Source organism: Urtica dioica, chromosome 2, assembly GCF_054948205.1.
Source record: "Urtica dioica subsp. dioica isolate 48M chromosome 2, U.dioica_male_clone48M_v1_H2, whole genome shotgun sequence".
Classification (NCBI taxonomy): domain Eukaryota; kingdom Viridiplantae; phylum Streptophyta; class Magnoliopsida; order Rosales; family Urticaceae; genus Urtica; species Urtica dioica.
In genome coordinates this window covers 5,921,925-5,939,175 of record NC_142757.1, presented here as the reverse complement: position 1 = coordinate 5,939,175, position 17,251 = coordinate 5,921,925, and positions in this window count along the sequence as shown.

Below are 17,251 nucleotides of genomic sequence, written 5' to 3'. Positions count from 1 at the left end.
ATGTGCCGTTGTGGATGGCTCGGCGCACACGGTACGGGCCTTCCCAGGTGGGGCCTAGAACTCCCGCACCTTGCACCTTGGTGTTTTGGAACACACTTCGAAGAACGAGGCTTCCGTCGGCGAACTTCCACAGCTTGATCTTCGAGTTGTAGTACTTCTCGACCTTCCTCTTTTGCGCAGCAAGCCGGGTGAGTGCGTCCGCCCTCCTTTCGTCTATGAGGTCTAGCTCGAGCCTGATTGCGTCATCGTTGGCGGCTTCGTCGTACTCCTCGATGCGCAAGGTTGGCAACTTGGTCTCGACGGGTACCACAGCCTCGACGCCGAACGCGAGAGCGAAAGGGGTTTCGCCGGTCGCGTTTCGGGCGGTGGTGCGGTATGCCCATAAGACCATGGGGAGCTCGTCGGCCCAAGCCCCCTTTCTTGCCTCCAGCTTCTTCTTCAGGTTCTCCTTGATCGTCTTGTTCACCGCCTCGACCTGACCGTTGGCTTGAGGATGGCGGGCAGAGGAGAAAGTCTTGCTAATGCCAAGTTGTTCGCACATTTCTCGGAGGCGCGCATTGTCGAATTGTTTCCCGTTGTCGGTTACAATTGACGCAGGGATCCCGAAGCGGCAGATGATGCTTTTCCAAATGAAGCTTGTCGTGTTCGCCTCAGTGATCTTCGCTAGCGGCTCGGCCTCTACCCACTTCGTGAAGTAATCGATAGCCACGATCGCGTGCTTGTATTGTCTCGGGGCTGTAGGTAGCTCGACGATGAGGTCGATTCCCCACTTCGCGAAAGGTCGCGGCACGATGATTGGACACAATGGGGCCGGTGCTTGACGCGGGATGTGGGCGAATCTTTGGCACTTATCACACTTTTTGGCCCACTCGTGGGAGTCCTTTTTCAAGGTCGGCCAAAAGTATCCAAGTCTCAGTAGCTTCAGTGCCAACGATTGCCCGGCGGCGTGGTTTCCGCATACCCCCTCGTGCACCTCGCGGAGTGCCTTCTTCGCCTCGACTTCGGTCAAGCAGCGAAGGAGGGGCATAGAGTAGCCTCTCTTGAAGAAGTTGTCCTCCCTCATTGTGTACTTCGGCGCCAAGCTTCTCAGCTTTCTGGCCTCTTCTCTGTCTTCGGGAACGACTCCTCGCTTAAGGAATTCCACGAGCGGAGTCATCCACGAGGGAGGCGGAGTCTCGTCAACGACCCCTACGTCGCCTCTCGAGACGTAGGGTCGGGTCAGCACTTCGATTGGGACGCTACCCTCGCCCTCCTCGTCTATCCCAGACGCGAGGCGAGCCAGGGCGTCAGCGTCAATGTTCGCCTCTCGAGGGACTTGGACGATCTCGAACCATGACAGGGCTTCTAGATTCTTTTGGGCCTTGGACAGGTATGCGATCATGTGTGGCTCTTTTGCGGCGTAGTCGCCCTTAACCTGGTTCACAATTAATTGCGAGTCGCAATGGATGCGCAGGTCTTGGGCGCCCAACTTGTTCGCTAGCTCCAAGCCAACGATCAAAGCCTCGTACTCTGCCTCGTTGTTGGAAGCCTTGAACTCGAACCGCAGGGCGTATCTCAGCTTTTCCCTATCGGGATTCGTGAGCACAACGCCGGCGCCAGCCCCCCGGGCGTTTGACGTGCCATCCACGTGCAAGTCCCGAATCGGCCCTATCGGGTCGTTAGTTCTCTTCTTCGACGACCCGACGTGGTCGTCCTTCTTCTCTTCCGTGCTCTCATTATTCTCGTCGCCCTCGTCGGTTGGGGGCACGCTTGTGAATTCGGCGATGAAGTCGGCGAGGACCTGACCCTTAATGGCGGTTCTCGGTTGGAACTCGATCCCGTACTCGCCCAACTCTTGGGACCATATCGCCATTCTAGAGGAGGTCCCTTTTTGAAGGGCCTTCTCGATAGGATGTCCCGAGCGGACCACGATGGGGTGCGCTTGGAAGTAGGGCCGGAGCTTTCTCGCGCTCATGACGAGGGCGAGGGACAGTCTCTCGATTTCCGAGTATCGGGTTTTGGCGTCGAGGAGCGCCTTGCTAACGTAGTAGACCGGCCATTGTACCCTGTCCTCCTCGCGTATGAGGACCGCGCTCACGGCCCTATCGGAAACCGCGAGGTAGAGGAACAAGGTTTCGCCATTCTTTGGCTTCGCGAGGAACGGGGGGGAGGTGAAATAGGCTTTCATATCACGGAATGCTTCCTCGCACTCCTCCGTCCACACGAACCCGTCGGTCTTCTTCAGTGCCTTGAAGAAAGGTTGGCACCTATCAGTGGCTTTGGAAACAAATCGCGTCAGGGCGGCGATCCTTCCCGTCAAGCTTTGAACTTCTTTGACCTTTTGTGGCGACCTCATCTCTAAGATCGCCTTAATCTTCTCAGGATTGGCCTCGATCCCGCGGCGGCTCACCATGTAGCCCAGAAACTTTCCAGACTCGACCCCGAAAGCGCACTTGTTGGGGTTGAGCTTCATCTTGTAGCGTCGCAGAATCGTGAACATTTCCCTGAGGTCTCGAACGTGGTTGTGGGCTTTGAGGCTTTTGACAAGCATGTCATCCACGTAGACCTCCATAGTTTTGCCAATTTGATTGGCGAACATGCGGTTCACCAACCTTTGATACGTCGCTCCCGCGTTTTTTAGGCCAAAGGGCATGACCTTGTAGCAGTAAAGTCCGCGGTTTGTAACAAAGGTGGTTTTGATCTGATCCGGCTCGTGCATGCGGATCTGGTTGTAGCCTGAGTAGGCGTCCATGAAGCTTAGCAATTCGTGGCCCGCAGTGGTGTCCACGAGCTGCTCGATCCTCGGGAGAGGGAAGCTGTCTTTCGGGCAGGCTTTGTTGAGATCTTTGTAATCGATACAGATCCGCCACTTCCCGTTTGGCTTCTTGACCATTACCACATTGGACACCCACTTGGGGTGCTCCGCCTCCCTGATGAAGTCAGCGGCGAGAAGTTTTTCAACTTCTTCGCCAATGGCTTGGTACCTCTCCCCACTGAACGCCCGTCGCGGTTGAACGCGCTCGGCCACCCTCTTGTCGTCGTTGAGACGATGAACCATGATTTCGGGGTCGATCCCCGGCATGTCGGCGTGTGTCCACACGAAGACATCTTTGTGCTCTCGGAGGAAAGCGGCGAGCTCGGTTCGGACTTCAGACGAGAGTTGGGCGCCTACCTTGACCACTTGGTCAGGCTTGGCATCGTCCAACACGACGGGAACGAGGTCGTCCGGTGTCTCCACCTTTCGACGCTCGACTTCGTCCCTTTGGTCTAGCTCCCCGAAGGTGCCTCCCTCCTCTAACTTGCACGGGAATTTGTCCCCGAGTTGGAAGACGGTGCTCACCACCTTTCCTTTCCCTTTTCCGTCCACGCCCTGGATGTAGCACATCCTCGCCATGGATTGGTCTCCCAACATCACGGCGATTCCTTTCTCGGCCGGGAACTTCATCATCAAGTGGTACGTGGACGTTATGGCCTTCAACCGATTGAGAGTCGGGCGGCCGACAATGATGTTGTAAGCCGAGGGCTGATCCACCACTAGGAACGACACGATGTGGGTAACCTCGAGCCCCCCCGACGTACCGAAGGTAACCGGGAGGTCGATAGTTCCCTCCGTCATAACCCTTTCCCCAGAGAAGCCGAAGAGCGGGGTTGAGATTGGGGTCGGTCTTACCCCGGATAGCTTCATCCTGTCCAACGCCGACTTGAAGATTATGTCGGCGGAGCTCCCATTGTCGATCAGGATTCTCCGGACGAGGTTGTTGGCGACCGGGGCAGAGACGACTATCGCGTCGTTATGTGGATGGAGTACTCGCGCCGCTTCTTGTCCGGTGAAGAACATGGACTCGAAGGGGGCCGGAGGAGGGACCTCGTACGTATGGTTGATGTAGTGCGCTATTTTCCCTTGGGAAACTTCGCGCACGTACTTCTTCCTCTGCGTAGCCAAGTCTCCGAACTCCGGGCCGCCTAAGATCGCGCCCACGACGTGAAGTTGCGAGCTCTCTGGTTCTTCGGTTGCCGCGCGGTCCGTGACAGTCACCGTCGCCGGACCTTTCTTTCCTTGCCGCGGGCGGCCTCCGTGCGCCGCGGCCGTCCCGATAGTTCTAAGGACGTATTCTTTCAGCTTCCCATCTTGAATCAGGGCCTCAATCTGACGCTTGAGTTGATAGCATTCAGATGTCAGGTGCCCGTGATCCTGATGGTAGTCACAGTACTTGCTTTGATCCCTCTTGGCGGGATCCTTCGTGAGAGGGGTTGGGCTTCCCAACTTGTCACGGTGCAGAGCTAGGATTCGCTCCGGCGAAGTGTTCAGAGGAGTGAATGGCGAGAACTTTCGGAAGCTATCGACATGTGGCGGCCTTGGCCCGGGGAGGGGACGGCCGTTAGGGGCCTGGCTTCCCTTATTCCTCCTCTTTCGGGGGTCGGGACGATCTTCGTCTCGATCGTCGCGGCGGCGACTCCCCTACCCTCCTGACTTTCGGCCATCTCGGCCATCGAGATAGTCCTCGACTCCCATGTACGTGCGGGCTCTTGTCATTAGCTCTGCCATGTCACGCGGGACTTGGCCAACAATAGACTTGAGGAAGTCACTCGTGCGTACTCCCTCAGTGATTGCCGCGATGGCGTCCCTGTTGTCGAATCCTTCGACCTTGTGAGAGGAGGTGGGTCTTCGGTTTCTTTTGCGCCACAAGGGTGGCGAATCGGGAGAGGAATGCCTCTCGCAAGGCCCGGAAGGACGGGATGCTTCCCGGTCTCAAGCTTCGGAACCACTCAAACCCCGACCCTGTGAGGGTCAGGCTGAAGGCTTGGCAGAGGGTGGCGTCCGTCTGCCCTTGCATCGTCATCCACGTCTCATAATGTTGGACGTGGAAGTGGGGGTCCGTACGTCTATCGTAGGGCTTCCCCAGGGCTGGGGTCGACCCAGGTCGCGTCCTGCCTGGTCAGCGCGTCCCCCCCGACGTCGCCCTCTTCTGGTGCGTCTCCTCCAGAGCCGGCCGCTCCAGGCGCGGCCGTCTCCGGCACGAGCGCGCCGCCCGGGCCACCCGCGGGCGAAGGGGCTTCACCTCCCGGCCTGGGCAGGTTCTCCCCGATGCCTCCAGCGCCGCCGGCGTCGTCCCGGTCCTGGGCGCCTCCTCCAGCAAGCACGCTGCCCCCGGCGTCTCCCTGCCGGCGCTGGCCATCTCCGGCACGCGCGCCCTTGCCCTCGTCGGCCAACCACGCTTCCACCAATGAAAGATCCTCTCCGGTCATCTCGGTAACGTTGAACGAATGCGACGAGTGTCGTGTGTCGGGAGGTGTTGATGGGGGCGAAAATTGAGCCCAAAAAGCATCCAAATCCACGTGGTTCTCCTCAAACAAATCGTGTAAGCCGTCATCAATGGTCCCACACCCCGATAGGTGGTCAATGGGGTCCATGGGCGCGAATAGCGAGGCGAGCACGATCGATAAAAAAATATAATAATAAAAAAAAATAATATGAAAGGACGTCGGAGCATACCTATTGTCGGCGGGCTTCTCCGATGGGCCAACGTTGGACTTTGAGTTTACCACGCGATTTACAATCGATGATAAACTCGAGGGGCTAATGTTACCGGTCCGTCTCGGTCCGGTAGATCGACGACGGCCACGCTGGCGGCCGTCCTAAGCCCGGCGCTCGCCCGGGGCCGGCACTCGCCATGGCCGGCTCTCCACGGCCGGCTCTCCAAGGCCGGCCCTCCAAGACCGGCATTCCAGGGCCGGCGCTCCAAGGCCGGCGCTCCAGAACCGGCGCTCCAAGGCCGGCGCTCCAGGACCGGCGCTCCAAGGCCGGCTCTCCAGGGCCGGCGCTCCAGGACCGGCGCTCCAAGGCCGGTGCTCCAAGACCGGCTCTCCAGGGCCGGCGCTCCAGGACCGGCGCTCCAAGGCCGGCGCTCCAGGACCGGCTCTCCAGGGCCGGCGCTCCAGGACCGGCGCTCCAAGGCCGGTGCTCCAGGACAGGCGCTCCAGGGCCGGCGCTCCAGGACCGGCTCTCCATGGCCGGCACTCCAAGGCCGGCTCTCCAAGGCCGGCGCCCGGCCGAGGGGTTCCCCAAACCCCCTCTGGCCGCCTATAAATATGAGGGTCTCTCCCTCGACCCAGGTAATCCGAATTTGAATACTGAAACGCTGTCTAACTCGTACATCGCTCGTTTCTCTCAAGTCTCGACCTCTAAACACTAAACCCTCTACAAACCACGTCAATCCTACTAATGTTGAGCGTCGGAGAGGTAAACAGAGGCAACCCCTCTGTTTCCCCTTTGTAGTTCACACCTTTCTATTCGCGTTTCAGGTGCTTGGACGAGACAGATACCATAGACAGCTAAGGGAAGACTTGGGACACCAAGTCCGACACGCTCGAGTCGAGACGAGACCACTTGGTCCGGCCTCGGGTCTAACCGTCCGCGACTCCTAAATCGTTGTCCGAAAAACTGCGACAACAAGAGCGTCGCACGAGGAGGGTACGAGGTCGGAGGTCCGGTGCGCGGATCCGATTTTTGGGTGTTTTGTTACCGCTTGGTGCATGAAAAGTGGAGTAGGCGGGCTTGTTACCCTCACCTTATCCTCCTTAGCCCCCCGAGTTTCTTGGGTGCTCGTAGAGGAGGCTAGAAACTAAGATACAATGTTTCGAAGTGAAATGTAATTCATTAAATTATTGAAATGGTTGAAAAATTACATCCCAGGCCGTCGGCCGAACTTGAAATTTAAAGTTGTCTTTTCTAAAAATTGAAAACAACATGAAAACAACAAAACGTAGAGTGAGTGATAGGGCATCTATTGGTAATATTGCCGAAGGTGTTCAGCGTTCCATGGATGCGTGAACACGAGTCCCTCCAGGTTCTCGAGCTCGTACGTGCCGTTGTGGATGGCTCGGCGCACACGGTACGGGCCTTCCCAGGTGGGGCCTAGAACTCCCGCCCCTTGCACCTTGGTGTTTTGGAACACCCTTCGAAGGACGAGGCTCCCGTCGGCGAACTTCCGCAGCTTGACCTTGGAATTGTAGTACTTCTCGACCTTCCTCTTTTGCGCAGCAAGTCAGGTGAGCGCGTCCGACCTCTTCTCGTCTATGAGGTCTAACTCGAGCATGATTGTGTCGTCGTTGGTGGCTTCTTCGTACTCCTCGATGCACAAGGTTGGTAGCTTGGTCTCGACGGGTACCACGGCCTCAACGCCGAATGCGAGAGCGAAAGGGGTTTCGCCGGTCGCATTTCGAGCGGTGGTGCGGTACGCCCATAAGACCATGGGGAGCTCGTCGGCCCAAGCCCCCTTTCTTTCCTCCAGCTTCTTCTTCAAGTTCTCTTTGATCGTCTTGTTAACTGCCTCGACTTGACCGTTGGCTTGAGGATGGCGAGGAGAGGAGAAATTCTTGCTAATGCCAAGTTGTTCGCACATTTCTCGGAGGCGCGCGTTGTCGAATTGTTTCCCGTTGTCGGTTACAATTGACGCGAGGATCCCGAAGCGGCAAATGATGCTTTTCCAGATGAAGCTTGTCGTGTTCGCCTCAGTGATCTTCGCTAGCGGCTTAGCCTCTACCCACTTTGTGAAGTAATCGATGGCCACGATCGCGTGCTTGTATTTCCTTGGGGCCGTAGGTAGCTCACCGATGAGGTCGATTCCCCACTTCGCGAAAGGTCGCGGCACAATGATTGGACACAATGGGGCCGGTGCTTGGCGCGGGATGTGGGGGAACCTTTGGCATTTATCACACTTTTTGGCCCACTCGTGTGAGTCCTTTTTCAAGGTCGGCCAAAAGTATCCAAGTCTCAGTAGCTTCAATGCCAACGATTGCCCGGCGGCGTGGTTTCCGCACACCCCCTCGTGCACCTCGCGGAGTGCCTTCCTCGCATCGACTTCGGTCAGGCAGCGGAGAAGGGGCATGGAGTAGCCTCTTTTGAACAAGTTATCCTCCCTCATCCTGTACTTGTGCGCCAAGCTTCTCAGCTTTCTGGCCTCTTCCTTATTTTAGGGGACGACTCCTCGCTTAAGGAATTCCACGAGCGGAGTCATCCACGAGGGAGGCGGAGTCTCGTCAACTACCCCCACGTCGCCCCTCGAGACGTAGGGTTGGGTCAAAACCTCGATCGGGACGCTGCCTTCGCCCTCCTCGTCAATCCCGGACGCGAGGTGAGCCAAGGCGTCAGCATCGATGTTTGCCTCTCGAGGAACTTGGACGATCTCGAACCACGACAGGGCCTCTAGGTTCTTTTGGGCCTTGGACAAGTACGCGATCATGTGTGGCTCTTTCGCGGCGTAGTCACCCTTAACCTGGTTCACAATTAATTGCGAGTCGCAATGGATGCGCAGGTTTTGGGCGCCTAACTTGTTCGCTAGCTCCAAGCCAACGATCAGAGCCTCTTACTCTGCCTCGTTGTTGGAAGCCTTGAACTCGAATCGCAGGGCGTATCTAAGCTTTTCCCTATCGGGATTTGTGAGCACAACGTGGTCGTGGGCTTTGAGGCTTTTGACAAGCATGTCGTCCACGTAGACCTCCATAGTCTTGCCAATTTGATTGGCGAACATGCGGTTCACCAACCTTTGATACGTCGCTCCCGCGTTTTTGAGTAACAGTAAAGACCGCGGTTCGTAACAAAGGTGGTTTTGATCTGATCCGGCTCGTGCATGCGGATCTGGTTGTAGCCTGAATAGGCGTCCATGAAGCTCAGCAACTTGTGGCCCGCCGTGGCGTCCACGAGCTGCTCGATCCTCGGGAGAGGGAAGCTATCTTTCGGGCAGGCTTTGTTGAGATCTTTGTAATCGATACAGATCCGCCACTTCCCGTTTGGCTTCTTGACCATCACCACATTGGACACCCACTTGGGGTGCTCCGCCTCCCTGATGAAGTCGGCGGCGAGAAGTTTGTCAACTTCTTCACCAATGGCTTGGTACCTCTCCCCACTGAATGCGCGCCGCGGTTGGACACGCTCGGCCACTCTCTTGTCGTCGTTGAGACGATGAACCATTATTTCGGGGTCGATCCCCGGCATGTCGGCGTGTGTCCACGCGAAGACATCTTTGTGCTCTCGGAGGAAAGCGGCGAGCTCGGTTCGGACCTCAGATGGGAGTTGGGCGCCTACCTTGACTACTTGGTCAGGCTTGGCGTCGTCCAACATGACGGGAACGAGGTCGTTCGGCATCTCCACCTTTCGACGCTCGACATCGTCCCTTTGGTCTAGCTCTCCGAAGGTGCCTCCCTCCTCTAACTTGCACGAGAATTTATCCCCGAGTTGGAAGACGGTGCTCACCATCTTTCCTTTCCCTTTTCCGTCCACGCCCTGGATGTAGCACATCCTCGCCATGGATTGGTCTTCCAACATCACGGCGATTCCTTTCTCGGTCGGGAACTTCATCATCAGGTGGTACGTGGACGTTATGGCCTTCAACCGATTGAGATTCGGGCGGCCGACGATGATGTTGTAAGCCGTGGGCTGATCCACCACTAGGAACGACACGATGTGGGTAACCTCGAGCCCCCCCGGCGTACCGAAGGTAACCGGGAGGTCGATAGTTCCCTCCGTCATTACCCTCTCCCCGAAGAAGCCGAAGAGCGGGGTTGAGATTGGGGTCGGTCTCATCCCGGATAGCTTCATCCTATCCAACGCCGACTTGAAGATTATGTCGGCGGAGCTCCCATTGTCGATCAGGATTCTCCGGACGAGGTTGTTGGTGACCGGGGCAGAGACGACTATCGCGTCGTTGTGTGGATGGAGTACTCGCGCCGCTTCTTGTCCGGTGAAGAACATGGATTCGAAGGGGGCCGGAGGAGGGACCTCGTACGTATGGTTGATGTAGTGCGCTATTTTCCCTTGGGAAACTTTGCGCACGTACTTCTTCCTTTGCGTAGCCGAGTCTCCGAACTCCGGGCCGCCCAAGATCGCGCCCACGACGTGAAGTTGCGAGCTCTCCGGTTCTTCGTTTGCCGCGCGGTCCGTGACAGTCACCGTTGCCGGACCTTTCTTTCCTTGCCGCGGGCGGCCTCCGTGTGCCGCAGCCGTCCCAATAGTTCTAAGGACGTACTCTTTTAGTTTCCCATCTTGAATCAGGGCTTCAATCTGACGCTTGAGTTGATAGCATTCGGATGTCAGGTGCCCGTGATCCTGATGGTAGTCACAGTACTTGCTTTGATCTCTTTTGGCGGGATCCTTCGTGAGAGGGGTTGGACTCCCCAGCTTGTCACGTTGCAGAGCTAGGATTCGCTCCGGCGAAGTGTTCAGAGGAGTGAATATCGAGAACTTTCGGAAGCTATCGACATGTGGCGGCCTTGGGGGCCTGGCCGTTAGGGGCCTGGCTTCCCTTATTCCTCCTCTTCCGAGAGTCGGGACGATCTTCATCTCGATCATCGCGGCGGCAACTCCCCTGCCCTCCTGACTTTCGGCCATCTCGGCCATCGAGATAGTCCTCGACTCCCATGTGTGTGCGGGCTCTCGTCATTAGCTCCGCCATGTCTCGCGGGACTTCGACCTTGTGAGATTCCTCAGTGAAGCGAGCGAGGTATTGTCTCAGCGTCTCGTCTCTTCCTTGTCGGATAGAGAGGAGGTGGGTCTTTGGTTTCTTTTGCGCCACGAGGGTGGCGAATCGGGCAAGGAACGCCTCTCGTGAGGCCCGGAAAGACGGGATGCTTCCCGGCCTCAAACTTCGGAACCACTCAAACCCCGACCCTGTGAGGGTCAGGCTGAAGGCCTAGCAGAGGGTGGCGTCCGTCTGCCCTTGCATCGTCATCCACGTCTCATAGTGTTGGACGTGGAAGTGGGGGTCCGTACGTCCATCGTAGGGGGGAATGGACGGTAACTTGAAGTTTCCTATGCATGGTTGCGCGAGGACTTGTGCGGTGAAGGGAGAGTATGATTCCTCGATCCCTCCGTACGTCCTTTGCCTCCCTGACTCCCTCATTTCGATGATTTGATTTTGGAGGCTCTGAATCATCGTGACCATGTCAAGCCTGTTAGCGGGGCCTACCGTCGGGGCCACGGGAGTCACCGGTTGGCGTTCGTTGGACGCTTGGTCCACGACATTGGCCTGAGGTTGGCCGAGAGTTGCAGCGGGGAGCGCGTCCCTTCGAGAGTTTAGCCTTTGGCGGAGATCCTCCCCTCGGGAGTTTCTCTGCGCCGTCAAGCGCTCCCTAAGGTCCACGCTTGGTGCGGGGCGAGGCGAGGTCGCCCTTGGTCGGACCGTCCGGCGGGCGCTTCGGGTATCGGCCCCATCATCTACCAGAGTCGCTCTCTCCTCGGCGAGGGGCCGTGTCCGGCTGCCTCTTGAAACCGAGGGGGCGAGTCCCCGGGAATGTGACCGTGCCTGCTGCCGTGCCTGGTGCGACGGCCCGGCCAAAGCATTGTTAGACCTCTCGGGCCGCGAAGGGGCAAGGCTGGGCGTTGCCTCATTGGTCCTCGACTCCCCCACATATTCGGGGTCGGAGTCATCTTGGGCGGACCTATCTTCAATGTCATAGCCGAGGAGGTCGGCTATGAGCGTACAGTCGACGCCGGGGCGGTCGAGGAGCTCCGCAAGCCGCCGGGCCGTGTCCTCTCAGAGCTCGGCCTCGGGATCATTCATCAGGACTTGGGGCTGGCTCTCGCTATCGCGAGGTTGCCCTTCAAGACGATGTGCGAGGCGTCGAAGGCCGTACCTCGAGCTCGTCGCTCGGGTACCCGCGGAGGTGGCGGGAATGTGACTCATCTCTCGAGAGTCGTGAGAACAAAGGGAGAAAACTGGTAGAGGGAATGTGTCGTCAAGGTCGAGAGATCCCCTCCTTCTAGCGCCAAAATGTTGTCGCAGTTTTTCGGACAACGATTTAGGAGTCGCAGACGGTCAGAGCCAAGGCCAGACCAAGTGGTCTCGTCTCGACTCGAGCGTGTCGGACTTGGTATCCCAAGTCTTCCCTTAGCTGTCTATGGTATCTGTCTCGTCTAGGCACCTGAAAAGCAAGCAGAGAAGGTGTGAACTACAAAGGGGAAACAGAGGGGTTGCCTCTGTTTACCTCTCCGACGCTCAACATTAGTAGGATTGAGGTGGTTTGTAGAGGGTTTAGTGTTTAGAGGTCGAGACTTGAGAGAAACGAGCGAGGTACGAGTTCGACAGCGTTTCAGTTCTCAAATTCGGATTACCTGGAACAAGGGAGGTACCTTGGTATTTATAGGCGACCAAGGAGCGTCATGGACAGCCCCTTGGCCGAGGGCCGCCTCTGACCCGACCATGGACGGCTCTGACCCGGCCATGGCCGGCTCTGACTCGGCCGTGGAGGCCATGGCCGGCTCTGACCCTGCCATGGCCGGCTCTGACTCGGCCGTGGAGGCCATGGCCGGCTCTGACCCGGCCATGGCCGGCTCTGACTCGGCCGTGTAGGCCATGGCCGGCTCTGACCCGGCCATGGCCGGCTCTGACTCGGCCGTGGAGGCCATGGCCGGCTCTGACCCGGCCATGGCCGGCTCTGACCCGGCCATGGCCGGCTCTGACTCGGCCGTGGAGGCCATGGCCGGCTCTGACCCGGCCATGGCCGGCTCTGAGGTGGCCGTGCGCCGGGAAAGGCTCGGGGAAGCCGCCATATGATGTCGTTGCCGTACCGGGCCGGGACGGACCGGTAACAGCAAGGATCAAAAAAGGAAACAAATCCAAGCTTCTAGAAGGCTGCCTTGGCCGACCAAATGGAATGGGAAATAAGGGATTTTTGCTCATGAATGTGTGATATTCTATAGAAGAGGAAACTACCTTATTGAAGGTGAGACCTCTCCTATAAATAGGAGCCTCATTCCACACATTTCATTCATCCAAGTTTAAGAGATTTTGAGAGACACTCTCTCTAGAACTTGGCCGCCCCTCTCCTCTCTCTCTCTAGTCAATTTCGTTTTATTGTTTTGGCACCTACGTCCTCATTTGACCTAGAGTTTAGCTCTGCGACTTCAAGACTCGTTCTTAAGTCGTAGTGTTTAAAAATGCCCACTCACTAATTCCTTTTATTTCGAGTTATTTAGTGATAGAAACTTTCGTGGTTGCTCGAGGTGCCGAGGAAAGAAAGAGAGACGTGCTGCGAGGGAGACGAGCGTTGCAACTTTCCAAAAGCTTCTCAAAGTTCAAGCTTCAAGAAAGGTTAGTAAACTTCTATGCTCATAATAGTTTTTATTACATGTGCTTTCTCTTTGTCTAGGTTAGTAAAAACCGTTTTACTTGAAAAATAAAATTTTTAAAATTCTGCCGCTTAACGAAGCGTTAAACTTTTTCTTAAACCCTAGATCAATTCCAACACATTCATTCTACCTTGTCTGGTAGAAGCTTTATGATAAAACGTTAGTATTTAGTCCATAAACTAACTTAACAACTTACGAAGAGACAAATGTAGATTTGCATGGACAAACTCTTTGTAGTTTGCTTAAAACGATATATTCGCAATCTAAATGTCAAAGGACTATTGACAGTACGATTGTTAGGAGAATCTATGATGTCTGGTTATGGGGCATTGAGAGTTGGAGACTCTATAGTTCTTCTAGGTATCTTCCGAAGATACTGAATTGATCAGTGCACTTCTAGAGACAAGATAAGAACAAACCATTTAACCTCTTATGTCTCGAAGTCACTACGTATGAATTGCATCATGCTTACATTGAGAAAGTCAGAGTTCAAACTCACTATGTGATTCCGAGAAGGACCTATTGGTGAAGTACTAAGTTGTGAAGATGTCAGGAGTAACTTTGTGAAGTTCTCATAGATATGGAATTCATGTACAAGATTGTTGAAATGCAATATACATCACCTCATGCGTTGTTCCATGGAATGTGACTAAATGAACTGGCCAGTGTCCGAATTGAGTCTTGACTCTTTTGGATGAAACAATGTGACTTGTTAGCTCCTCGTCAATACATTGTTTCTAACTTATTCACAAGCGACAAAGGAGTTGAGGAAATAACAGCTAGAAGGGTAAAATGGTAATTTTGCAAATCCCGACTAGCTGATGATATTCATGAAGGTTAAACATAGATAATATTCAATGGATCCACTCATTACAATTAGGTTGAATTCTTGAGTGGAAAATAAATTCATTTGAACCGAGAGATTTTCAGTGTCAACTCTTTAGTGGAGTCAGTTGACATTAAGCTAAACTTGGAAAAGGTTTGTGAACTTTTGAATCCTAGTATTTACCTCAAGCTTTGTTCATTTGGATCAATGAGGTCACTGTCACAAATCATATCGAGTAGGAATAGTTAAAGTAGCAGCTAAGTCAAAACAAGAACGAGACAAGTTTTGCGAAAATTGTCAAAAGGGTAATTTTATTTTTTTAGATACATAGGATGAAATGAATGTCAATAAATTTTTTGACATTGTCATATCATGACAAATGATTTAAAAACCACTCGGTCATATTAAACAATTTGGGCCTTGAGGATTACTTTCATTTCATATAATTTTACTTGAAAATTCTTAGTGGGCTTTTCTTATGTTGTCATGAATAAGTGAAGAAAAATCTAGAAGGCCCTTCTAGAAGCCTTATTTTCGTCCAACCCAAGGAAAAGAGAGGCTGAATTTTGTTTAGCCCATAGTGTGAAAGAGAGATTATTTTGTGCATTGATGTATGTAGATACTTGCCAAATGAAAAAGAGGAAACAAATTTCCCCAAGGAGGGAAAGTATTTGGGCGGCCAAGGCACGGTGTAGGCAAGCAAAAGAGGAAACAGTCTTGCTTCTAGAACACACATGCCACACGCCCAAAATGAGAATGGGAAATAAGGATTTGGCTCATGAATACGTGATATTCTATAGAAGAGGAAACTACCTTGTAGAAGGTAATCCCTCCCCTATAAATAGAGGCCCTAGTCTTGTCATTTGTATCATTCCACATAAGTTAGAGATTGAGAGCTTCTCTCTCTAGACCTTGTGATGGCCGAATTCTCCTCTCTCTCTCTCTAGTTTTCTTTCGTTTTTGTTTTGGCACCTACGTCCACATTTGACCTAGCGTTTTAGCTCTTCGACTTTGAGACTTGTTCTCGAGTCGTCGTGTTTAAAAGTTCCCACTCACTAATTCCTATTCTCTCGAGTGATTCTTGTGATAGAAACTGTCGTGGTTGCTCGTATTGCCAAGGAAAGAAGAGAGACGTGATGCGAGGGGAGACGAACGTTGCAAATTTCCAAAAGCTTCTCAACGTTCAAGCTTCTAAAAAGGTTAGTAAATTTATAATGCTCATAATAGTTTTTATTTATGTGTACTTGCTCTTTGTCTAGGTTAGTAAAATCGTTTTACTTGTCAAAAGAAAATTTTTAAAATTTTGCCGCTTACCTGAAGCGTTAAACTTTTTCTTAAACCCTAGATCAATTCCAACAGACCCTTGATCCACGCAACGATTTTTGTTAGTTGGGGCCGCCAGTGGGATGTTTGGCCAAGAGTTTAGTCGCTCTCTTATGTCCTCGCCACACTCGTCGCGTTCCTTGCATGCCCTAAAATTCTGCAACATTTCCCTTCGACTAAGTCAATCATGGGTTGAACGTCGAGAGTTCCCTTCTTGGGAGGCTGCATGTGCATCCATTGTCTTAGGTGAGGGGTTCGAAGGACCGGCTTCATTCACGGCAAAGAATCTCCTGTCCTTAGTGAGAGAAGTCTCGATATCTTCCGAATTCTCAAGGCCTTCATAATCAGTGTCGTAGTTGCGAAAAAATCCATTTTCATCACATTTCACCCACCAACATCACAAAGATCACAAAAGAGCTATATTTCCCTTCATTTCTCTCTAGAATTGGAGGAAAATAACTTTGGACACCATATTTCTCAACATTCACTTATACAAGCATTTAGGCACTTATAAACCCTCAAAAACTGTTTACGGGTTTGTTGAAACATATTAACAAGCATTTCATGTTGAACAGAGGAATATCTGATTATTGTCAAATTATTATCATATTTCATCACTAAATTTAGAAAATGGGGCAAGGAGGAGTCTAGCCATCAAATCCAAGAAAAAAAAACAACCCAAAGGCTAGTCATCACCCAGAACCACTCACCTAAGGACCCTTAGATATCTTGGCCCATCGAGTTTGCCTTCATTCACCTTGATGTCTTAGTGGCCAAAGGAAGCCGTCTCTAGCCCCACGATCTTCTTACCCAAAGAACCTCAAGAATTGATGTCTTGTGGTTTTGACCCCTCGATAATTTTAATTCCTTTGGACCTAGGGAAGGATATATATACCTCTAGATGCGTGTAGTCAGACTCTTTCACGATACGTGCGTCGCAAATGTTGTACGAGAAAGCGGATTGTTATCGGCCCGACGAGGTCCGACGGCTCGATTGACATTTCGGGCGGCCGAGCAAGCTCACTCGGCCAATGGCCGAGTGAAACCCTAGCTTCCAGCCCACACTCGGCCGGCCCATCAACTCACTCGGCCAATGGCCGAGTGAGCCTTCTCTCGGCCCAGGCCCATCACTCGGCCAATGGCCGAGTGAACTCCTCCATATGTTCACTCGGCCAATGGCCGAATGAAGCCCAGACGTCCCAGCGTGTTCGCTCGGCCAAGGGCCGAGTGAAGCTTCCAGACGGCCCACCATGCTCGCTCGGCCAATGGCCGAGTGAGGCCCCAAGCGGCCCAGCATGTTCGTTCAGCCCAAGGCCGAGTGAGGACTCCTGCCGGCCCAACAGCTCGCTCAGCCAAACGCCGAGTGAGACCTCTCTCGGCCCAGACTTTTCATTCGGCCGATGGCCGAATGAGGCTCACCCGACGTCCATTCCTTCACTCGGCCATTGGCCGAGTGAATCTCCCTCGGCGGCCAGCATCTCACTCGGCCATCGGCCGGCCGAGCCTCCTTCGGCCAATGGTCGACTCAGCCTCACTCGGCCAAGGGACCCTCAAAACGTCCCTTGGTCGCCTATAAATACCGGGGTCCCTCCCCTGGTCCAGGTAACCCGAATTTGAGTACTGAAACACTGTCGAACTCGTACCTCGCTCGTTTCTCTCAAGTCTCGACCCCTAAACACTAAACCCTCTACAAACCACCTCAATCCTACTAATGTTGAGCGTCGGAGAGGTAAACAGAGGCAACCCCTCTGTTTCCCCTTTGTAGTTCACACCTTTTCTGCTTGCTTTTCAGGTGCCTGGACGAGACAGCAGATACCGCAGACAGCTAAGGGACGACTTGGGATACCAAGTCCGACACGCTCGAGTCAAGATGAGACCACTTGGTCCGGCCTTGGGTCTGACCGTCTGCGACTCCTAAATCGTTGTTCGAAAAACTGCGACAACATTTTTGGCGCTAGAGGAAGGGGCTCTCTCGACCTTGACGACGCATTCCCTCT